Source organism: Nerophis ophidion, linkage group LG06 (assembly GCF_033978795.1).
Source record: "Nerophis ophidion isolate RoL-2023_Sa linkage group LG06, RoL_Noph_v1.0, whole genome shotgun sequence".
NCBI classification, from domain to species: Eukaryota; Metazoa; Chordata; class Actinopteri; order Syngnathiformes; family Syngnathidae; genus Nerophis; species Nerophis ophidion.
The window spans coordinates 27,136,900-27,162,668 of record NC_084616.1 but is presented as its reverse complement, the minus strand read 5'-3'; the positions used below and the strand labels follow the sequence as shown (position 1 = coordinate 27,162,668).

At 40.4% G+C, this 25,769-nt stretch overlaps 1 protein-coding gene across 1 annotated transcript in view; it reads left to right on the top strand.

The window, feature by feature from the left end:
* The window catches only part of LOC133554450 (metabotropic glutamate receptor 4-like), a 478,293-nt gene that overhangs the window by 169,805 nt on the left and 282,719 nt on the right, over positions 1-25,769 (top strand). The gene's annotated exons all lie outside the window — the stretch shown is intronic.

The window sequence follows — 25,769 nt, the reverse complement described above, 5'->3', positions numbered from 1 at the left end:
TGTCACAGCCCCGAGATGAAAAACACAGACACTGACTCAAATGATACATAGTGTAGGGTTGTATGGTATACCAGTGTTAGTATAGTACCGCGATACTAATGAATCATTTTCAGTACCATACCGACTCTGAAATGTACCGGTCGAAGTCACGTCATGACATTGCTGTTTTATGAGCAGACAAGCATGTTCGGCGGCACAATCACGGAGTACTTACAAGCAGACACATTGTGTAGACAGAAAAGGGAGAATGGACACATTTTGGCTTAAAAACTAAAGATAAAGGTGAAATTAAAACACTGAAACGCCCACCAACAGGTGCTTTAAGACATGGCTAGCTAGCTAGTGGCTAACGTCCATCCGGCATCGACAGTGTTTTAGCGACTTCTAACTCATTAATCCGGGTCTCCATGGCGGAAAATAAAGTACATTTCGTCCAAGTATCATCCCGGCAGAACGAGGAATTGCTAAACATGCTTCACTACACACCGTAGCTCACCGGTATCAAAATGTAAACAAATGCCATTGGTGGATTTACACCGGAAATCCACTGTAGTGATACCAAGTACAGTAGCGTATCTAGTCGATACTACTATAATTATGTTGATATTTTTTGGCATCACAACATCTTCTTTCATTTTAAAAAAAAATGGGTATTATGTTTACAAACTCAGGAACTATGTCCCTGGACACATGAGGACTTTGAATATGACCAATGCAACTACTTGGTATCGGATTGATACCTAAATTTGTGTTATCATCCAAAACTAATGTAAAGTATCAAACAACAGAAGAATAAGTAATTATTACATTTTCACAGAAGTGTAGACAGAACGAGTTAAAAGAGAAAAAAAGCAGATGCTAACATTAAATGAACAAGTAGATCAATAATTCATTTTCTAACACTTGTCCTTAATAATGTTTACAAAATGATAGAATGGAAAATGACAGAATATGTTACTGCATATGTCAGCAGACTAATTAGGAGCCTTTGTTTGTTTACTTACGACAAAAAGACAAGTTGTCTAGTATGTTCACTATTTGATATAAGGACTTAACTGCAAAAGAAAACATATGTTTAATGTACCCCAAGATGTTTTGTTAAAATAAAGCAAATAAGGCAATTTTTTTGTGATCACCTTTATTTAGAAAAGTAACAAATAAATGTACCGAAAAGTATCTAAATAATTTTAGTACCGGTACCTGTATCAAAATATTGGTATCGTTACAACACTTATCTTGTGGTACCTAAACTTCAGAGTTTGCCAATTTAAAATGTTTCGAGATAAAAGCTGTCTTTTGGCTAATTGTTATGCTATAAGTTACAGCAAAAATGTTGATTACAAGCAAATCTAGCCAAAAAATCTGGGGCCTCATGTATTAGGCATGCGTACACACAAAACCTGGCGTACACATTTTTCACAGTCGATATGTATCAAGAGTGAACTAAATGTGGAAATGTGTGGTGCCTCACGCCAACTTCATGTCTGTTTTATGCACATTTTTACATTTTGTGGATATTTTGGCGACACTCAGAGATGATGCTGGGTAACCCTTTAAAAAAATATATCAAACAATTACTACTCAAAAGGATTGATTTGCACATCAGAGACACATGAACAATCAACACGTCCCTGTGTGTGCAACTCCATTAAAGTAGTGCAAAAAACACATTACATCTTCCTTATGTTAGCCAGGTATATTTATTGTAATTCCCGCAAAAGGCAGCTGAAGAAGCGGGAATTAAAGTCTTTTTTTTTTTTACTTATGTAATCGGAACTATCGACCGCACACATGTTGCTCAGCATCATATGACAAATGTATTTATGTCAACAGGAAACATTTTCAGTCGATTAATGTCCAGATCATATGTGATGCGCAAATGCAATGAACCAACTTTATTGCGGTGAGGCCTGGTTCAACGTATGATTCTTACGTTCTTAGTAACAGCAAGGTTGGGAACAGACTACAAACTGGAATTGTGTGCTTCTATGGTGAGTACATTTATTTATGAAATGGTCTTAATATTTATTCCTGTGATGCGCAGCTTGTCCCTCCCAAATTGTATCCTGTCTTTATAGCATCATTGCGAGTCAGTGGTTAAAGTTAGCGACTTTTTTTTTTTCTGGTTAAATTACATCTTAAGATCTTTCAAAAAAGCCCTGATTGTGTGAAATGTGTACTCATGTTTAAAACAAGTATGTATAGTGTGAAATACTTAACTACGGTATAGCGGTCTCTGGATTTTGTGACCAAGAGAATTTGCAAAGAAGCCTCACCAAACATGAGCGGTCGGCCACTCATATTTAAAGCTGGATTGCGCTAAAAACGTTTGGGATGACGAGGATAGACTTGGCTTTGGATGAACAGCGGCAACTCAACATCAGTGTCCACAATGCTAAGGTAAAAGAGAAACAATAATTTTTAAAAGATGTCATCAATGCGACTTGCTTCCTCGCCGAACAGCAGCTAGCATTTCGTGGAAATGATGAGAGTAGAAGCTTTGCTAATCGTGGCAACTATGTTGAACTCTTAAAACTGAAGGAGGTGAAGGAGGACTTTTACCAGAAAGTGACGGATATTTTTATCCAGAAGGACCGGCGCATGGACTTCATTTATAAGTACAGGTAAGACGGCGATAACATTATTTTTGTTTCATTTTAATGAAATGCACATTTTGAGGGCGACAGTTTTTGTGTAAAGAATGCAGAAATTAAACATAACCCGTAAACTGCTGCCAATCAAATGGCAAATAATCTGCGCAGAGCGCATACTGTATATTTGTCAATCTGATTCTGATTACCTCACTGCCTCACCAGCTATAAACCTCACCGATACTTATATATGGTCCATCTTGATAACCCACTCAGCTGAAAACCACAAATTGATAACTTGTGCAGCAAACTGCAACAGTGACTATATTTTTTGAGGCTGTATGGTGTTAAGTTAAAGTTAAAGTATGTGTGGTGAAATGTGTCTTCTGTATTTGACCCATCCTCTTGATCACCCCCTGGGAAGTGAGGGGAGCAGTGGGCAGCAATCGTGCCGCGCCCGGGAATCATTTATAGTGATGTAACCCCCAATTCCAACCCCTTGATGGTGAGTGCCAAGCAGGGAGGCAATGGGTCCCTTTTTTATAGTCTTTGGTATGACTCAGCCAGGGTTTGAACTCACAACCTACCGATCTCAGGTTAGACACTCTAACCACTAGGCAACTGAGTAGGTTAGCAATCAGATCATGCTAATTTTCTCCAAAGCTATCCTCGAGAGCCTAATCAGATATGGAATCACAGTGTGGTTTGGCACCCTAACCGTACAGCTGAAAAACAGATTGGCAAACATGCACTAAACAGCAATAAAGATAATTGTTATGAAACATTATGAGTCCATACATCATTTGTATTTGTATAGTCAGTCATTCACCCACTGTTCTCTGAATATGAACTCCTCCAATCAGGAAAAGTATTTAGCCACCCATCCAAATGATCATTATCAGGTGTCCTAATCACTTGGCCCGGCGACAGGTGTATAAAATCAAGCACTTAGGCATGGAGACTGTTTCTACAAACATTTGTGAAATAATGGGCCGCTCTCATGAGCTCAGTGATTTCCAGCGTGGAACAGTAATAGGATGCCGACTGTGCAACAAATCCCGTCGTGAAATGTCCACGCTCCTAAATATTCCAAAGTCAACTGTCGGCTTTACTATAATAAAATTGAAGAGTTTGGGAACAACAGCAACTCAGCCACAAAGTGGTAGGCCACATAAACTCGGTCAGCGGATACTGAAAGTGCATAGTGCAAAGAGGTCGCCGACTTGCTGCAGAGTCGGTTGCTACAGAGCTCCAAACTTCATGTGACCTTCCAATTAGCCCACGTACAGTACGCAGATAGCATCATGGAATTGGTTTCCATGGCCGAGCAGCTGCATCTAAGGCATACATCACCAAGTCCAATGCAAAGCGTCGGATGCAGTCGTGTAAAGCACGTCGCCACTGGACTCTAGAGCAGTGTCGTTCTGTGGGGTGATGAATCACGTTTTTCTGATGGACAAGTCTGGGTTTGGAGGTTGCCAGGAGAACGATACATTTCGGACTGCATTGTGCCGAGTGTGAAATTTGGTGGAGGAGGAATTATGGTGTGGGGTTGTTTTTCAGGAGTTAGGCTTGGCCCTTTAGTTCCAGTGAAACGAACTTTGAATGCTTCAGGATACCAAAACATTTTGGTCAATTCCATGCTCCCAACCTTGTGGGAACAATTTGGAGCGTGCCCCTTCTCCTTCCAACATGACTGTGCACCAGTGCACAAAGCAAGGTCCATAAAGACATGGGTGACAGAGTCTGGTGTGGATGAACTTGACTGGCCTGCACAGAGTCCTGACCTGAACCCAATGGAACACTTTTGGCATGAATTAGAACGGAGACAGGGAGCCAGGCCTTCTCAACCAACATCAGTGTGTGAACTCACAAATGTGCTTTTGGAAGAATGTGGACAGCCTGCCCAGAAGAAATGAAGCTGTAAAAGCTTCAAAAGGTTGACCGACATCATATTATAAACCTTATGGGTTAGGAATGGGATGGCACTTTAAGTTCATATTTGAGTCAAGGCAGGTGGCCAAATACCTTTACCAATATAGTGTATATAGTAAAACGCAAAACAAGCTGTTAAAAATGATAATTTGTTCCAGCTTCTATCAAGTTGTTTAACAATGCAAGCAAAACAGTGCAATACAGCAACGTGCAACGAACACAAGCACTTTAGCACTATTCTGGCACTTTAAATAGTTCAATGTCTCCGTATTGCCATTCTAGTGTGTTTGATTTTTTTTTTTATTAATGTTTAGACAGAGATGAACAGAACAGAAAAACAGCAATAAACTTTTTTTTTTCAAAGAGAGAAAAATTAAATCAAATCAAATAAAGCTAAAATAGAAATAACAATACTTATACATAGAAGAGAAAGAACAAACATCCTCCCCAAAAAGGAACACACAAAAAAAATAAAAAATAAACCTTGCTTAGACTGTCACTTATACAGTAATGAGATAAAACATAAATATACTGTATGTAGACCTTCAGTATGTAAACCAACCAGAATACTGTTAAAAAAATAAAAATCACTGTTGTACCTTTGTTGATGGTTGGTCAAAAAAGGTCAGAAAACACCTCCACACTCGATAAAACTTCCTTTCAGAACCCCTCATCACAAGTCTAATTTTCTCTAGTTTGAGATGATATAAAACGTCTTTTACCCAGTGTGAAACTGTGGGTGGGGCAGCTTCCTTCCATTTCAAGAGGATCAAGCGGCGCGCTAATAAGGTTGAAAAGGCAATGAGCCTTCGTCCACCGACAGGTAATCCTGACCCATCCCCAGTGACCCCAAAAAGCAGCAAAAGAGGATTCAATGTAATGTTAACCCCGAGTACACAAGAGAGTGCTTCACATATATCTTCCCAATATTTCTTTATTTTGGGACAGGTCCACAGCATGTGTATTAAAGTGGCTTCATCGGCTTTACATTTGTCACATGTTGGATCAATATCAGGGTACATTTTGGAAAGCCTAGATTTAGGAATATGAGCTCTGTGTACCACTTTAAACTGAATTAGAGCGTGCCTCGCACACATGGAGGATGAATTAATTTGTTTTAGAACTTTAGTCCATTCTGCTTGAGCGATACGAACTTTGAGATCGTGTTCCCAAGCCTCTTTGATAGCCGACATGAAGGGAGAGCCCAAACCAGATATCAAGCGTAACATTACAGAAATGGCTTTTTTTTTGGTTGGGTTAAAATATATTACCTCGTCTATGACATTATCAGGAGGTTTGGCAGGGAACCCCGGGATGGAGGCAGACACAAAGTGCCTTACTTGTAAGTATCTGAAAAAATGAGAGGGTGGTAATTTATATTTAACAGATAATTGTTTAAAAGAAGCAAAAACATTTCCAATATAAAGATCTTGGAACGTTTTCAGCCCCTGCCTTTCCCACACCCTAAATGTACCATCCAGCAATGATGGAGGGAAGAATGTGTTTGATGCTATTGGGCTGGAGAGACTCATAACTTGGAGTCCAAAATGTTTTCTAAATTGTGTGTATATTTTAATGGAGTTATGAACGATAGGATTATTGAGTTTTGTGTTTGGAGGAAGTGGAACTGCCGCACCAATTAAAGCAGACAGGGACGAGGGGCTACATGAAAGTTTCTCCATTTCCACCCACGCTGGTACGCTAGAATCCGAGTGATGATGTGACCAAAAGGATAGAACACAAATATTAGTCGCCCAGTAATATTTCCGAACATTTGGGAGTGCTAGGCCACCATCCTGCTTTAGCTTCTGCAAGTGTTCTTTACGCAAACGGGGTTTCTTGTAGTTCCAAATAAAAGTTGATATCATAAGCGGTAGGAAATGGATGGATGGATGGATCATTGAGTCTAGCTTTTTAAGATAAGCATTGGAAATGAATACAGGGAGGTTCTGAAAGAGATATAAATACTTGGGTAACACCGCCATTTTGACTACATCCACTCTCCCTACCAGCGAGAGTGGAAGAAATGACCAGCTGTCTAAGTCCTGTTGAACTTTGTGTTTTAGTGTATTAAAGTTATTTTTAAAGAGGTCACAAACATTCCTTGTTACAGTGTTCCAAAGGTAGACAATGCTGTTAAGGGCCAATTTAAAGGGTACTGTGGTGTTTTGTAGTGTTGTGGTGGTCATATTCAGTGGCAGTATTTCACTCTTCTGTGGGTTCAGTTTATACCCTGAGATATCTCCAAATGTTGCGAGGAGGTCCAAAATAAGGGGAATAGTAGTCTCAGCTTTGGACACAAATAATAACAGATCATCAGCGTATAATGACAACTTATGCTCTGTGCCGAACCTTGTAATGCCATGTACAGAGTGGTTATTTCTTATTGCTATGGCTAGCGGCTCAATAGCTATGGCAAAGAGAAGAGGGCTAAGTGGACATCCCTGACGGGTGCCACGATGCAGTCTGAAGATTTTTGAATAATGGTTATTCGTCAGTACCATTGCCGAAGGGCAAGCATACAATAATCTGACCCATGAAATGAATATATCACCGAACCCAAACCTACGCAGAGTCTCAAACAGGTGACCCCATTCCACTCTGTCGAATGCTTTCTCTGCGTCCATGGAGAGAAGGCATTCAGAGTCAGTTTGACATGGATTGTACATAATATTAAACAACCGACGGAAATTAAAGAAAGATCGCCTGTCTTTAACAAAGCCGGTCTGGTCTGGGGATATAATATATGGCAAAACGCTTTCCAGGCGGCGGGCTAATATCTTGGACAAAATGTTGTAATCACAGTTCAAGAGTGAATTTGGCCTGTAAGAAGCACAATCTAGGGGATCTTTGTCTTTTTTCGGGAGCAGCGTTATACAACCTTGATTTAGTGTGTCTGGGAGAGTACCTTTGTTTAGCGAGTCTACGCATACCGCTGCATATACAGGTGTTAATTGTTTAGAGAATGCTGCGTAAAACTCACTCGGCAGGCCATCAGGGCCCGGCGATTTTCTGGGTTGTAATGATTTGATGGCCTCCACAATCTCCTGCATCAGCATTGGTGCGTCCAAGGTCGTGACCTGATCTGGAGACAAAGTTGGAATAGGCAGATCTCTAAAGAAGTTGAATAAAAAGGAGGGGTCACAAGAATTATTTGAACTATAAAGATTGTAATAATAACTTTGAAATGCCTCATTTATTCCTAACGGGTCAGAGACAATCTCGCCATCCTGCGATTTCACCCCCTTAATTACTTGCTTGGCCCTGGCCCCCTTAAGCGGTTTTGCCAGAACCTCCCCTTGTTTGTCACCGTGCTCATAAATATTACTCCGATTTTTTAACAGCAGATTTTCAATAGTGTGCGAAGTAAGTATGTCATATTCTGTTTTTAGTTTTCAATCAATCAATCAATCAATGTTTATTTATATAGCCCCAAATCACAAATGTCTCAAAGGACTGCACAAATCATTACGACTACAACATCCTCGGAAGAACCCACAAACGTTCTTTGTACAAATCTGGAGAAGGAGTTTGTGAATGTTCCTTATCCATTCAGCTATTTGTTTTTCCAATTCCACTTGTTTTGACTTTGAATCCTTAATTTTTTTGGCCGTAAATGATATTATCTGGCCCCTGAGATATGCTTTAAGGGCCTCCCAGACAGTCGCCATGGAGACATCTGGCGTCATGTTAATATCTAAAAACAGAGAGATTTGGTCAGACATGAATTCCAGAAAGTTTTCATCTGATAGCAGAAGAGGATTAAATCTCCACAATCGTTTGGGCATATTAACGTCAGGAAAATTTAATTTAATTAAAAGAGGAGCATGGTCGGATACTACTATTGGGTAATATTCACATGTCTGAACCTCTGTAATTAATTTATTATCAATACAAAAATAATCAATTCTACTATATGTTTGATGAGCGCAGGAAAAGAAAGAGTATTGTTTGTCTTTCGGGTGTAAGAAACGCCAGATATCTGAGATGCCGTATGTGTTAAAAAATGACTGCATGTAAGAAACTGATTTAAGTGTTGCATATCCTGGCCTAAGAGATGACCGATCCATCCCGGGGTCCAAACAAAAATTAAAATCCCCTCCCATGATCAGCAAATTGGAGTTTAAACAAGGGAGCTGATTAATGACACGAGAAAAAAATTGCGGGTCATCACAGTTAGGAGCATATATGTTGGCCAAAATAACATTACGATTATAAAGTTTATCAGTTACTGAAACATATCGTCCATTAGTCAGCTACAATTGTGGATGGTGTGAACGAGACACTCTTATTTATCAGTATTGCAACACCTCTCGCTTTACCTTGAAAGGTTGAATTAAGAGCTGCCCCACCCATCCACATCTCAACCGAACATTGTCTGAATTTTTTAGATGAATTTCTTGAATAAATGCTATTCCTGCACTTAGATTCCTCAGGTGTGTAAGGGCCTTCTTCCTCTTGACTGGATGGTTTAAGCCTTTAACATTCCATGTTACTACATTAACTGAGCTATTCATTAGTGGAATTAAAAATTGATAGGTTAAAATAATTACTCATTAACAATATGTTTATGATGTATTAAAGGTACAGATGTAATGGTTGTGTAACAAAAGGTAAAAAGAAAGACTGAGAAAAAGATCAACACAACATTTTGTTATCCAATACTTTGGTCCGTCTACAGAGACAGTGAAACAAGGTACCCACCCCCCCAACCACCAGGTGACTCTAGCTGCTACAACATGCAGCACACCTACCCTACTGTTTTACTTCCATAACTAGTTTACCCATCTAAATTCTCCCATCCCACTTACTCAGAAGTAAAATAAAACCCACCAATAATAAAAAAAAAATACTTTGTATACTCTCAACACGAACATAAAGTACAATTTTAAAGCATGCCCTTGTCAAAACAGTAACTATATGGCAGAGGTAAAGAGAACAGTCTGTGTATAACACGTAACAATATTTACCTCTTAATACTGAGGCATTATCACATTAAGGTATGAAAACTAACCAGTCATGAGTTTTTAGAGTCCTTAGCAAACTTCTCCGCTTCTGCCACAGAGCTGAGCGCGGTGCGGGTGCCGTCCGCCTTGGTAATACGGAGCCGCGCCGGGAACAGCAGTGCTGGTTTGAGTCCCATTTTATAAAGCTCCGACATCACCGCCGCGTATTTCTTCCTTTGGTAAACCACGTCGGGGCTATAGTCCTCGTAGATCCTAAATGGGTTGTTCCTGAAGCTCAAATCGCCCCTCTTCCTTGCCTCTCGAACCACCACTTCCTTATTATGATACCGGTGAGAGCACACTATGACTGGCCGGGGCTTGCCTCCGGGTCCCGGCTTGGGGGCTGAGCTGCGGTGTGCGCGGTCCAACTCCGGAGGTGACGAGAAAGTATCCGGCCCAAAAACGTCCTGGAAAAGTTGAACAAAGAATGCACTGGGATGCGGACCTTCAATCCCTTCAGGAAGCCCGATAAGACGAACGTTTCTCCTCCTGCTTCTTCCTTCCATCTTGGTTAGCCTCGACTTTAGCTTGGTGTTATCGGCTTGCAGGCTCTTACAGCAGGCCTCCACTTCAGCTAGGCGCTGATGAAACGTCTCTGCATTGTCCTCCAGGGAGTTCAGGCGTTCGCCATGAGTGTTCACAGTCTCCTGAAGCCCGTCGACTTTCCCATTTACTTCGTCAAATGATTTTTTAATCTCCGTTAGCATGGACGTCTTGAGTTCAGATAGCGAGGCTATTAAATCTTCTTTGCTAATGTTGCTAGCAGCCGCAGCAGCTACAGTCGCATGTTCAGGTTTTTCTCCCGTCTTAGAGCCTTTAGGAGGCATGGCAAAGCAAAAAAATACTAATAAGCAAAGAACAAAGCAAAACGCTTTCGTGTGAGAGGGTTAAACTATTACATAGGTGGGTTTTAAAAGTTGTGGTATCGGGAGCACGAGGAAAACACACCCTACTCCATGCGCATCAAACCGGACTCCGTATTGCCATTCTAATATACTATATTTCCTGTTTTTAGCCATGCATTGTCAATGTTTGTTTTATGTCTGTGTTTTGTCTTTTATACCTCATGAAGAACCATGATCTCCCAGTGTGCGCGGGAGTCAGAGTACGGCCCCAGCCGCCCAGAGAGCCCAACCCAAACAGCAGGCCTATAATTTAACAATCATTATGTAAGACAAACACTCACATATGTTTTTCTTTGTTTATGCATTCTAACTTGTAAATAAATGTGATCGAAAGTCTACCTAAAATGGGGCTTATGGGAGTCGCTCTATTCTGCTTATTAAGTGCTTAAATCATCCAACCACCTCAATCAAAATGGTATATATATGCTGGAGGTATATATGTATAGTAGTAACAGGCACATTTATAATAACATTTAATATAACCATACTTTTTATTATTCACCTTTTCCTTCAACAACATCACCGATCATTACTAAGTGCACTTCATGAGAGACAACAAACATCATAAAAGATCACATACTGTACTATTTCTGCTGTTACTGGAATGACTGATGTTGATATATTCCTGTTTGGATGAAGAATGACTCATGATCCTTATGAAGAAAAAAGGGGAGTGGAACCAAGCGTCTTTTTGTGTCTTTCTTGCCATTTCCAGGTCTAAATTGGATGGCAAAGCTGAGCAACTTCTCAGATTATGTTATCATCCTTCTAGTATTAAGGTGAGAGACATTATGTATGATCTAGAATAAACTTTCACCAGCTCCTTGGCGAGAAAGCAGCTTACCAGCTCATAACGTGGACATAGCTGCAACAAGCTGTTAGCTCTCTGTGACAATGCGCCGCTAAATATAATTTGACAGCGTTAGCGCTAATAATAACAATATCACCAATACTTGGTTAATATTCAGGTAAGAACATTAGAGTATTGTTACCGCTTTTTGGATGGTTATTTAGACCAGTATTTTTCAACCTTTTTTGAGCCAATGCACATTTTTGCATTGAAAAAATCCAGAGGCACACCACCAGCAGAAATCATTTAAAAACTAAATTAATAGGACAGCAAAAAGTTGTTGTCGCAATTGTTGGATATGAATTTAAACCATAACCGAGCATGCACCAATTTAGCTCTTGTCTCAAAGTAAGTGTACTGTCACATCACGCCCTGACTTATTTTGAGTTTTTTGCTGTTTTCCTGTGTGTTGTGTTTGAGTTCTTGTCTTGTCCTCCTATTTTGGTGGCTATTTCTCCTTTTTGGTATTTTCCTGTAGCAGTTTCATGTCTTCCATTTACTTAGTTTAAAAAAAAAAGTAGTTCAGTTGTTTTTATCCTTCTTTGTGGGGACATTGTTGATTGTCATGTCATGTTCGGATGTACATTGTCTTTGCTCCACAGTAAGTCTTTGCTGTTGTCCAGCATTCTGTTTTGTTTACTTTGTAGCCAGTTCAGTTTTAGTTCCGTTCTGCATAGCCATCCCTAAGCTTCATTGCCTTTTCTTTAAGGCACTCACTTTTTGTTTATTTTTGGTTTAAGCATTAAAAACCTTTTTACCTACCCATTGCTTCCCGCTGATTCCAACATCTACAAAGCAATTAGCTACCGGCTGCCACCTACTGATATGGAAGAGTATTACACGGTTACTCTGCCAAGCTCCAGACAGCACCCACACTCAACAACACATAATTGGCAGACTATAATTACTGGTTTTCACAAAATATTTTTAACCCAATTAGGTGAAATTACATAATCCCCAGTGGTTGAAAAAACACTGATTTAGATTGCTTTATGGGCGCAACAGAGGACCTCCCATTGACTATGTTGTAAGCTGACTTTTATCTACGCTTATATACGTTAGGATGCTATCAACAATGTATTTGTCTTATTTATGTGCATCTCCAAGAAAACTGACACACAGAAGGTAGTTAAAAGAAACAAACTTGGTTTTATAACTTTACAATAGTTTTGGCAGACTCTAAAAACCTAAGTGTGCACAAAAGCAATTTTAAAAACAGTTTATCATTTTAACGTGTCATTTCTCCACTGAGCAGGTATATCAACCCTTTAACATCTTAGAACCTTTAGGTACCGGGTATATGCAGTAAATTTCTAAAGTAAAGTTTGTAAAAACAACAACAGAAAGTATTTCATTGCAGCTTATCATCATTTTACATTATAACAATCCATGCAGTTTACACTGCAGCTCCATGTGTTATGTTGGGTAGGTGCTCAATCATCATGATTGATTCTCTCCTGTCACGATATTTACTGCTTTATCTCATCAAAAAGTGGGGAGCTCAACATTTTAAAAGCCTTTTTTTTAACTTATCGCCTATCTTGCACTTGACAAGCAAAACATGTCTTGACAAATCACAACAATAGCAAACAAAATGTGACTGGTGCTGTTGCTTAGGAAAATAACGACAGTTAGTTTAACATACGAGGTCACACTTGCCTTGTTGTTTTTTTTTAAATCAAATATAGAACAGTCTTTTTTTTAATTTGTTGGGGTCTGACAAACAGGTGGATATCCTGTTTACCACATTAATTTTACTCATTTATTTTATGTGTGATATGAATATGTATACAGTATGTCATCTCAAGAAATAAACACTTTCAATATATAATCTATGATCATTTTGGCTACTTCTCCAAATGTTGCTGTTTATATTTTAGATAGTTCAATCATTAATCAATACATTTTTACTTATACAGCCCTTATACAAACTGCTCAGTGACCTTGTGGTTAGTGTTTCCACCCTGAGATCGGTAGGTTGTGAGTTCAAAACCCAACCGAGTCATATCAAAGACTATAAAAGTTGGACCCATTACCTCCCTGCTTGGCACTCAGCATTGAGGGTTGGACTTGGGGGTTAAATCACCAAAAATTATTCCTGAGCACGGCCACCGCTGCTGCTCACTGCTCCCCTCACCTCCCAGGGGGTGAACAAGGGGATGGGTCAAATGCAGAGGTTGATTTTACCAAGCCTAGTGAGTGTGTGACAATCATTGGTACTTCAACTTTAACTTTTTAACTTTAATCACAAATGTCTCAAAGGACATCCTCGGGTTTGTTTGTATTTATACTTTAATATGTGATATGTCAGTGGAGTGACTCATGCAAAGGAACATGCTCCTAATGGGCATTGTGAGCAATCATAGCCTTAGGTGGTAAGAAGATGAGTCAGGTCACTCAAAATAAACACCTCAATTGGGGTGGTCTTTTTCTACATTCCATGTTGTGGATTGGAAAACTCTTAAAAGTCAGCAAAACGTAACAAGAATTGAATCCAATCTTTAGCTCTTGCAAAAACAATACTGACTAGTAAGTACAACTAACAACTGTCACAGCTCCGACAGCAGGTTCCCTTTTCTCTGTCATTAAAGTCACATGAAACCATAAGTAGGACTCCTCTGCGTGACGAGGCGGGTCTCACTGCTCTCTGCTTCCCTCTAATGATTTGAAAAGTACCACTCGGCTTCTTTTAATGTGTTTCCTTTGCTGAGCAGTGAGCTTAAAGCTATACTCCTATATATGAATAAAATATTGTTGCTGTCTGACTATGTAAAACCACAGTAAGATGTTTTAGATGTTTTAATATCATGTGATCCAGTGTTTTTCTATGCAAAACAAAACTAAAACGGAACTGGCTGCAAAGTATACAAACACAGAACGCTGGACGAAAGCAAAGACTTACAGCATGTGGAGTAGACGGCTTCCACAAAGTACATCTGTACATGACAATCAACATTGTTCACACAGAAGGATAGCGTCCGCACAAATTAAATCGTCTCAATTGCTAAAACAAAGCAGGTGCGGGGAATAACGCCCAAAGGAAGACATGAAACTGCTACAGGAAAACACCAACAAAACAGGAAAGCGCACCAAAATAGGAGCACAAGACAGGAACTAAAACACTACACACAGGAAAACACCACAAAACTCCAAATAATGCATAGCGTGATGTGACAGGTCCTGAAAGTCGACCGACTTTGAGACAAGAGTTAGTGATGCATGGTCTGTTATGGTTTAAAGTCATATCCAACAATTGCGAGAACTACTTTTTATTGTCAATATCGGCTGCCGAGTTTCATTTTTTCATGTTTTCTGCTGGAGGTGTGCCTCCACATTTTTTGAAAGAAAAACATGTGACTTGGCTCAAACAAGGTTGAAAAACACCAATGTGATCAGCGGTATTCTCCATTTACTGTCATCAACCCCGGTTTGCTACATTGAGCTTGGATGATGCACACAGGTCAACATTGGGCAGGTAAATTACTTTAGTATGGTGTACAGATACGTTCATGTAAAATATGGTTGTAAAGCATTTTCCTTTATGTACTTATGTTGCCAACAATCAGCAACACATCTGCACATTGATTACCTGGGGCATCATGGTTGCTCGCGCGCACCCTTTTTCACGGTAAAGGTGGGATATATCAAGACTGACGTTGTCTTGGAAATGTGCGGTACCTCGCAGTCGTTCAGGCTTTGCCAGCAGTTGATTTCAACAATGTAAAAGAGATAGAGGCAAGGACACACAATTCACTTGTCCCCAATGCATTTAATGATTTATATTTGGGAAGACGTTACTAATTTATCTCGATGACCATTTTGCCATATTGCTGGGCTGCCAGTTGTATAACCCTGACTTACTGTATGCATCTCTACTATTTAATCTCTGAATAACGGTCATTTGTGGTATAGTTTACAAAACATACTGTACGTGTTGTGTACAGGAGGAGGAGATGGAACAGACAAAAGGGGCGTAGTTAAACCTATATATTTAATTATTATATATTCACAATATATAATACAAATCAGGAATGAAGTGTAACTAAATCAAGAGTGTATGGTGTGAGACTATGTGTGGGGATTAGCTGTAGAGTGTTACCGGAGTGTTGAGCGAGAGGCGAGTCCAAAAGGGGCAGGGCATACTCGTAGATCGGGGGTTGTAGGGAGACGTAGAATGTCCAGGTCCAGGCAGAATGTCGAGATCCAAGAGGCTGTCAGGGAAACAGGGGGAAAACGGGGGAGACGAGACGAACTGCTTGTTACGCGGGAACGGAGGGAGGCTGCTGGATCGACAAGAAAACACGAGACAATCAACACAGAGGAGAGAGAAACACAGAGATAGAGTAGGCAGGTTTGGCTTACTGTACAGGGCAGGTAGCTACGTTCTGGCGCGGGATAGCGGGTTGTGCTGGCTTATGAAGGCGGTCCTCTGATCAGCTGCAGGTGCGCTGATTGCTGGTGATTGATTGCTGCCGCTTGCTGCTGTCGGACTGACACGCGCCTGGTACACACCTGGAAATGCGCTCATAAGAGCGCACAGATAAGTGCGCATTGGAATGTGCCGGGGCCGTGACAGTACGTGCAGTATTTTATATACAATTCTTAATCTTGGAAAACATAAAAGCATACACAGATGTTGGAAGGGAGAGTAGATGCTTGAGGGTGTACTGCATTTAGTTAGCCTGTTGCAGTGCTGTTTATTTTATGCAAAGCTTTGTTCGAGCAGCTTCATCAATTTTTCATGTTTACTTAAGGGTTGAATATGCACAAAGAGCACAAGTATGACGGCAATCAAACTTAATGATGTGTGGCGCCAAAGTAATTTGGGTAGTCGTTGTTTAGCTAGTTGCCATATTCATGAGGGAAGAATTTATTCCCCCACTGTAATTGGCTTCATGTTTCCAGCTCCTAAACTTTTGGCCTTTTGTTTTTCTTCCTCACGGTCTTTTAGTGGCTGAGGGCAAAGTGTTGGCTCAGCACTCGCGAACAAGCAGAAGTCCGTCCTCTTGTTGTGCCATGAATATTTTACTACACTGTTATGTAATTGAAGCCAAGGGATTGGGGTTGAAATCTCCTTCTTTACATCCCTAAGTCCTGATTTTGTCACACTGGTTTGGTCATTCCTGCACCAGAACAGCAGTGTCTAATAGTGTACATTCAGTTTGATATCATCTGTTAGTGTATGCACTTCCAAAAGTGATTGCAACAGCAGTCACAAGCAAAAGCAGTCTTTCAGGTATTGAAGTAGACTTGCAGAGACAAAGAAAAGGATGGGCGAGTGTGTGCAGCTTTGTAAATAATGTACAAGCAGGCATGGTCAGTGTGCACAAGACTTTCCTCTGTAGAGGCTGGACACTGCAGACACATGAGAGAGGAAGGTTGAGAGTTACTCTTAGTGCAAAAAAATGAGGTTAACGTTCCTGTTGTGTTGTCTGCAAAGTTCCGTCCGCCTCTTTCATTACAGACGGGCAGAGGGCCGCAGGCTTGATGCCTCACTCGCCCTCTGCATTACATTGTGTAGACACCAAGCTCTTAGTGGATCACCGTGCCAGCCTACACAGAAAGCTTTAGGGGCCTAAAAATTTGCACATATCTGCTCTAAACACACTTATTAATCCATCCATCTGACCTTGAAGGGCATAGTTATTCCTCAACAGGGTATTGATGCATTTGATGTAGTAGTAATGCAGTCTACAACGTCTCTATACAGCTCACATTGGGACAATGTCTACAGTAAAAATGATGTAGAGGATGCATTTGTTATTTTTTTTTAATACCTTCGAGATGCTTTTTGACAAACACTGTCCATTGAAACAACTTAGTAAGAAGCGAAAAAAAAAATCAACCCTAATTACAAAAGGACTGAAAAATATTTGCAAGAAGAAGAATACATTATATAGAACATTTATAAAACAAAGATCTACAGAGGCAGAAAACAAGTACAAAACGTATAAGAACAAGCTAACTGACATACTATGAACATGTAGACAGGAATATTACAGTCAATTATTGGACCAGAACAAAAACAATATGAGAGCAACATCGGGTATCCTAAATAGCATTATTAAAAATGGCGTGAAGAACGACTATCCTAAATACTTCTCAGATGGAAATGTAAAAAATGATAAAATGACCAAAGTAATTGAAAGCTTCAATAAGTACTTTGTGAACATTGGACCAAATCTGGAGGAAAAGATCCCAGATCCTGAGTCAGTTGAGGACTTGAATGACACGATAGATAGAAACCCGAATTCTGTTCCTCGAATGAGTGACAAAAGAGGAAATCATTAATGTGAAAAAAGGTAAATCCAAGACCTCAAGTGATTGTAACGGAATTGATGTGGAAACAAAAAAAAAAGATTACTGAAGCGTTTTCAGAACATTTCAGAACATATCAGCAACCTATCATTTCACACTAAAATAGCAAAAGTTGTACCAATTTAGAAGACTGTTGACACACACCAGTTTACATCCTACATCCTGTTTCTCTACTTCCACTATTTTAAAAAAAATATTGAAAAACTGTTTAAGAACAGATCAGACAAATTCATAAATAAAAAACTAAACACTCACAGACAACCAATACGGATACAGAGCCAAGATCCCCAATGCAATTGATAGCAAACAAACGTGCTGCTGCAATGTTTATGGATTTAACAAAAACATTTGACACATTTAATCATAATATCTTAATAAACAAATGAGAAAGGTATGTAATCAGAGGGTTGAGCTTGAACTGGGTTAGAAGCTACTTAACCAACAGGAAGCAATACGTGAAGATAGGCGAACACACTTCAACAGAGCTGAAAATATTTTCTGGCGTACCTCAGGGATCTTTCGACCGGTGTCTCACCTTCCCTTTATTTCAAAAATCCTCGAAAAAATTGTAGAGGAGCAGTTAAATGAACACTTAGCGTCTAACAATCTATGTGAAACCTTTCAATCCGGTTTCAGGGCAAATCACTCTACGGAGACAGCCTTCGCAAAAATGACTAATGATCTATTGCTAACGATGGATTCTGATGCGTCATCTATGTTGCTGCTCCTCGATCTTAGCGCTGCTTTCGATACTGTTGATCATAATATTTTATTAGAACGTATCAAAACACGAATTGGTATGTCGGACTTAGCCCTGTCTTGGTTTAACTCTTATCTTACTGATAGGATGCAGTGTGTCTCCCATAACAATGTGACCTCGGACTATGTTAAGGTAACGTGTGGAGTTCCCCAGGGTTCGGCCCTTGGCCCTGCACTCTTCAGCATCTACATGCTGCCGCTCGGTGACATCATACGCAAATACGGTGTTAGCTTTCACTGTTATGCTGATGACACCCAACTCTACATGCCCCTAAAGCTGACCAACACGCCTGATTGTAGTCAGCTGGAGGCGTGTCTCAATGAAATGAAACAATGGATGTCCGCTAACTTTTTGCAACTCAACGCCAAAAAAACGGAAATGCTGGTTATCGGTCCTGCTAGACACCGACCTCTATTTAATAATACAACTCTAACATTTGACAACCAAACAATTAAACAAGGAGACTCGGTAAAGAATCTGGGTATTATCTTCGACCCAACTTTCTCCTTTGAGTCACACATTAAAACCGTTACTAAAACGGCCTTCTTTCATCTCTGTAATATCGCAAAAATTCGCTCCACTAAAGACGCTGAGATCATTATCCATGCGTTTGTTACGTCTCGCCTCGACTACTGTAACGTATTATTTTCGGGTCTCCCCATGTCTAGCATTAAAAGATTACAGTTGGTACAAAATGCGGCTGCTGGACTTTTGACAAGAACAAGAAAGTTTGATCATATTACGCCTGTACTGGCTCACCTGCACTGGTTTCCTGTGCACTTAAGATTTGACTTTAAGGTTTTACTACTTATGTATAAAATACTACACGGTCTAGCTCCAGCCTATCTTGCCGATTGTATTGTACCATATGTCCCGGCAAGAAATCTGCGTTCAAAGGACTCCGGCTTATTAGTGATTCCCAAAGCCCAAAAAAAGTCTGCGAGCTATAGAGCGTTTTCATTTCGGGCTCCAGTACTCTGGAATGCCCTCCCGGTAACAGTTCAAGATGCCACCTCAGTAGAAGCATTTAAGTCTCACCTCAAAACTCATTTGTATACTCTAGCCCAGGGGTCGGGAACCTTTTTGGCTGAGAGAGCCAAGTAGACAGATATTTTAAAATGTATTTACGTAAGAGCCATATAATATATTTTTAACACTGAACACAACTAAAAGCGTGCATTTTTAAGTAAGACTAACCTTTCTAGAGTATAATAGGTCTCTTATTCGTTGTAATAACATTGTTATTCTGAAGCTAACTGCAGGTGTGCCAGGACCGACCTCGAAATCGGCGACAGGTGCCCAGATGGCCCACCTGGGCCTCGTTATTTAATCACCTATCACTCTGTTATAAGCAGCAGCCAGGAGGAGAGACGGGGTTGGGGCTAGGGCCAGAGTGCGAGCGAGAACGAAAGAGAAAAATACAATTGCTGGAAAGCAACTGAGAGACTTATTGAAAATAAAACAATATTGTAACACTGAAACAGGCTCTCATGTCGGTGCTTGGTGGTCTGAAGAAACCCCAGGAGGGCAAGCCCTACACTAACCAATAATAAATAAATAACTTCTTACCATTAATGCAACTTCTTGAACATAAAAATGCATGAGAATGCTTTATATTTTGAACGTTATTTTTAACACTGTGATTACAAGTGGAATTCATTACTTATCGTGTTAAGCAATGTCAGCTATGATTTATCTGAGAGCCAGATGCAGTCATCAGAAGAGCCACATCTGGCTCGCGAGCCATAGGTTCCCTACCCCTGCTCTAGCCTTTAAATAGACTCCCTTTTTAGACCAGTTGATCTGCCGTTTCTTTTCTCTTTCTCCTATGTCCCACTCTCCCTTGTGGAGGGGTTCCGGTCCGATCCGGTGGCCATGTACTGCTTGCTTGTGTATCGGCTGGGGACATCTCTGCGCTGCTGATCCGCCTCCGCTTGGGATGTTTTCCTGCTGGCTCCGCTGTGAACGGGACTCTCGCTGCTGTGTTGGATCTGCATTGGACTGGACTCTCGCGACTTTGTTGCATCCATTATGGATTGAACTTTCACAGTATCATGTTAGACCCGTTCGACATCCATTGCTTTCGTCCTCTCCAAGGTTCTTAGTCATCATTGTCACCGACGTCCCACTGGGTGTGAGTTTTCCTTGCCCTTATGTGGGCCTACCGAGGATGTCGTAGTGGTTTGTGTTGTGGTTTGTGCAGCCCTTTGAGACACTAGTGATTTGGGGCTATATAAGTAAACATTGATTGATTATATAAACAACATTTGTAAAGTTAAAAAGGACTTAAAGTTAGTATTATTTGCAGATGATACAACTGTGAAAAGCTAATACAAATAATAACAGAAGAAACTAACAAATTAAAAAGATGGTTTCACAAAAACAAACTATCTTTGAATCTCAGTAAAATGCTATTTGATAACAACCGAAGGGATAGTCAAACATAAATACAGGTAGACAGAGTATACATTGAAAGTGTAAAAGAAAACACATTTTTGGGTGTAATAACAGATGATATAATGAACTGGAAATCTCATTTAAAAATATACAACATCAAGTAGCAAGAAACACATCAATAATGAATAAAGCAAAAGATGTCTAGACCAAAAATAACTTCATTTTCTCTACTGCTCACTAGTGTTACCATATCTGAGTTATTGTGCAGGAATATGGGGAAACAACTACAAATGTGCACTTCATTCACCAACGGTGTTACAAAAAACATCAATTAGAATGATACAAGGGTTAAATCGCCAAAAATGATTCCCGGGCGCGTCACCGCTGCTAGCCACTGCTCCCCTCACTTCCCAGGGGGTGATCAAGGGGATGGGTGAAATGCAGAGGACAAATTTCACCACACCTAGTGTGTGTGTGAGACAATCATTGGTTCTTTAACTTTAACTTTAACATGATACTGTGAAAGCTCAATCCAAAGTGGATCCAACACTGTAGCGAGAGTCCCGTCCATAGTGGAGCCAGCAGGAAACCATCCCAAGCGGAGGCGGATCAGCAGCGCAGATATGTCCCCAGTCGATACACAGGCGAGCAGTCCATCCTGGGTCCCGACTCTGGATGGACAGATCTTCATCCATGGCCAACGGACCGGACAGAGGAGAAAAAGAAAATAAGCGGCAGATCAACTGGTCTAAAAAGGAGGTCTATTTAAAGGCTAGAGTATAAAAATTAGTTTTAAGGTGAGACTTAAATGCTTCTACTGAGGTAGCATCTTGAACTGTTACCGGGAGGGCATTCCAGAGTACTGGAGCCCAAACGGAAAACGCTCTATAGCCCGCAGACTTTTTTTGGGCTCTGGGAATCACTAATAAGCCAGAGTCCTTTGAATGCATATTTCTTGCCGGGATATATGGTACAATACAATCGGCAAGATAGGCTGGAGCTAGACCGTGTAGTATTTTATACGTAAGTAGTAAAACCTTAAAGTCACATCTTAAGTGCACAGGAAGCCAGGGCAGGTGAGCCAGTATAGGCGTAATATGATCAAACTTTCTTGTTCTTGTTAAAAGTTTAGCAGCCGCATTTTGTACCAACTGTAATCGTTTAATGCTAGACATGGGGAGACCCGAAAACAATACGTTACAGTAATCAAGACGAGACGTGACAAACGCATGAATAATGATCTCGGCGTTGTTAGTGGACAAAATGGTGCAAATTTTAGCGATATTACGGAGATGAAAGAAGGCCGTTTTAGTAACATTCTTAATGTGTGACTCAAAGGAGAGAGTTGGGTCGAAGATAATACCCAGATTCTTTACCGAGTCTCCTTGTTTAATTGTTTGGTTGTCAAATGTTAAAGTTGTATTATTAAATAGAGGTCGGTGTCTAGCAGGACCGATAATCAGCATTTCCGTTTTTTTGGCGTTGAGTTGCAAAAAGTTAGCGGAGATCCATTGTTTAATTTCATTAAGACACGCCTCTAGCTGACTACAATCCGGCGTGTTGGTCAGCTTTAGGGGCATGTAGAGTTGGGTGTCATCAGCATAACAGTGAAAGCTAACACCGTATTTGCGTATGATGTCACCTAGCGGCAGCATGTAGATGCTGAAGAGTGCAGGGCCAAGGGCCGAACCCTGGGGAACTCCACACGTTACCTTAACATAGTCCGAGGTCACATTGTTATGGGAGACGCACTGCATCCTGTCAGTAAGATCGGAGGTAAACCAAGACAGGGCTAAGTCTGAAATACCAATTCGTGTTTTGATACACTCTAATAAAATATTATGATCGACGGTATCGAAAGCAGCGCTAAGATCGAGGAGCAGCAACATAGATGACGCATCAGAATCCATCGTTAGCAATAGATCATTAGTCATTTTTGCGAGGGCCCTGAAACCGGATTGAAAGGTTTCTCATAGATTGTTGGACGCTAAGTGTTCATTTAGCTGCTCTGCAACAATATTTTCCGAGGATTTTTGAAATAAAGGTAAGGTCAGGGTCGAGATTAGGTCTTTTAAGGAAAGGATGAATAACCACTTTTATGAATGCTAGGGGAACAGTGCCAGAGGAAAGTGATAAGTTTATAACATTTATGGACCTAATAATACAAAGAGCTCCTTAATAAGTTTTCCAGGAAGTGGGTCAAGTAAACATGTTGTTTGTTTTATTCCATTTACACGTTGTAACAATTCTTCTAATGTTATTTCATCAAAACGAGAGAAAGTATTTTGGAGGGCAGTATCCGCCGTTTTTACAGTCGTATCTGTGTTAATAGAACCCAGTTGTAGCTGGGACGCATTGTGTTCAATCTCCTTTCTAATGACTTCAATTTTCTTATTAATTTGCCACCACAAAAGAACGCATGTCCAACCCTGACACAGTCATAGCAGAAAAAACTTGTTCTAACTTAGCTGACTCCTCACCCAGACTAGCGGCCTCGCGTCTTCCATTTAAATCCAGTTTAAGGATGGAGGGAAGCCGTGTTCTGTGGGGATTAGCCTTTTGCTTTGTTGTCAGCCCCGATCGGCATCCGCGTTTCTGCTTCCAATCACACCGTTTGCGTGTCTTCCGTAGAAGGTCCCCGCTGGTACTTTACTCCGCTGCGTCAAAGGCCGCTGGATGTAGCCGGCGAAGTATTCCCATGCTAGCGAGGTGGTCCAACGTATACGCATCTTTCAGTCCAAAACGGCCCGATCTATCTACATCCAGAATTGTCTGGCGGTCGTAGGTGATCACAGAGAGTCCACGCTGTAAGCCAGCCATAAAATTTGCAGAATTGTCCAGTATTTTTTGCCAAATGTTCTCTTTCTACCATGAACCGCAGCCATCAGGGCGCTGCCATCTTGACATATGTATTTATGTATTCAATATTTGTTTACTTACTGCAGTATATTATTTATTCATTCACAGTTATGTTACAGAGAACAATGAAATGGGCTAAACTTGCTATGGTATGAAAAGGGGTAGGATTTTATAAGCTCAGCTTCTTCCTACTCCTTTTCCTACGTGCTGTAATTAAACAACTTGAAATATGTGATGCATTACATTGTATCGCATGCATGTTCGAAATAAACAGAAACTTAACTGATCCTTCTATGGATTGGACATTAGGAATGTTTGGAATTGTATAAAACAGTGTTTGCATCCGTAACCACCTCCATTTGCATCCTTTATAGCAGGCACCAACAAAGGGTGTGTGTGTGTGTGTGTGTGTGTGTGTGCCTGCCCCCCAGCAAAAAAAATAAATATATATACGTTTAGGAAATTGTTTGTTTTTTTGCTCACTGCAGATTGTTTACTCATTCACCGTAGGAAATAAAACCAATCACCTTATGTTGTGTTTTGACATAGAGTAACATACATGTGGAAAATATACTGTATGTTTTTTTTAATTCTTCCCAAGCCACTGTACCTGAACTCTTCTTCCGCCTCCTAGGGGGCACCCATTCCAAGCCATTTACAATATCAGTGCAAACTGTTTCTTTACTCTGGCGGTTGCAGAAAATTGCTCTTCTCAATTACTATGTGGTCGAGTATTTAGTCCCAAAACCGAGACATGTTCCTGGGAAAGTTAATAATAATCATTTTTCATTTGGATGTGCAAAAGGGCAAGATAAGTGAAGGTTGGGGAAGGGTACCTTTCACATTAAAATGGATATTCAATTTACTGGTAGTTGGGAATTGACACCGCCTGGCACACTACAGTAAAAACTTGCTCACAGTTACTTTTTTTCAAGCAAAAAATATATCAAAAACGCCACTGGCTTGCTTGTTACCACTAGTGGTTTAACATCACACATTTGTTTTACAATTGTCTATATTTGTCACAATTACTAAGTTTATGTAATACAATTTTCACTTGCCCAAATTAAATGATTGAAGTTAACGGCAGTCACTCACCCTGTCTTGTCCACACGTACGCGAAGGCAGGACTTGCACACATACAAAAAACAGTACAATTTAAGCAACGACCAATTTTCAGTCCTGTTGTTTTTATGATAGAATATACATTCATTGGTAGTTAACACCAATGATTCAAATCGCTATCATTAGCTAATAACACTCAAAGCTAATGCACACACACTTGTTATGTATGTGCGTGGTCACGTCATTACGTCCTGGAAAGCCGTAAGAGGGTGAGATACACTTTGTAAATTACATTGGAATGTTAGCTCCCTCGAGGCATCTGTGTACATGTTGCTGTGTTGTCCAATTGTTATCTTGTTATCTTATAATTTGGCTGAGTTCGCTCTTACTTCTTGTTTCTCGGCCAAGTGCTTGTGTGTCTTCAATCGGACATGAAATACATACAAAAAAACTTTGGTTGGTACGTATATACCTACTCAGTGGCCTAGTGGTTAGAGTGTCCGCCCTGAGATCGGTAGGTTGAGAGTTCAGACCCCAGCTGAGTCATATCAAAGACTATAAAAATGGGACCTATTACCTCCCTGCTTGGCACTCAGCATCAAGGGTTGGAATTGGGGGTTGAATCACCAAAAATGATTCCCAGGTGCGGCCACCTCCTCCCATACCTCCTAGGGGGTGATCAAGGGTAATGGGTCAAATGCAGAGAATAATTTCGTCACACCTAGTGTGTGTGTGACAATCATTGGTACTTTAACTTTAACTTTATAAAAGCACCGAATTTGGCACCCATCCCTAGTGAAGTTATGACATTGGTTAGTAAAATATGAAATTCTCCAGAAGGGATACGTAATAAGATGCATTTTTACCCACATTTTAATGTGTATTTTGTACTGGTTGTACAATGTTGGACACATGACGAGTTTTAGCCCAAACTATGACGGTCCATGTTTTTAAAAGGCGACCATCGCATAAGATCACCAGATTGCATAAGTATTTTCAAAGTGAGTTCAAGTAAGGGCTGAAGAGACATTTGGACAAATGGGGTTGTCTCAAGTTCCCACCCACTAAAGCCACTAGATACAG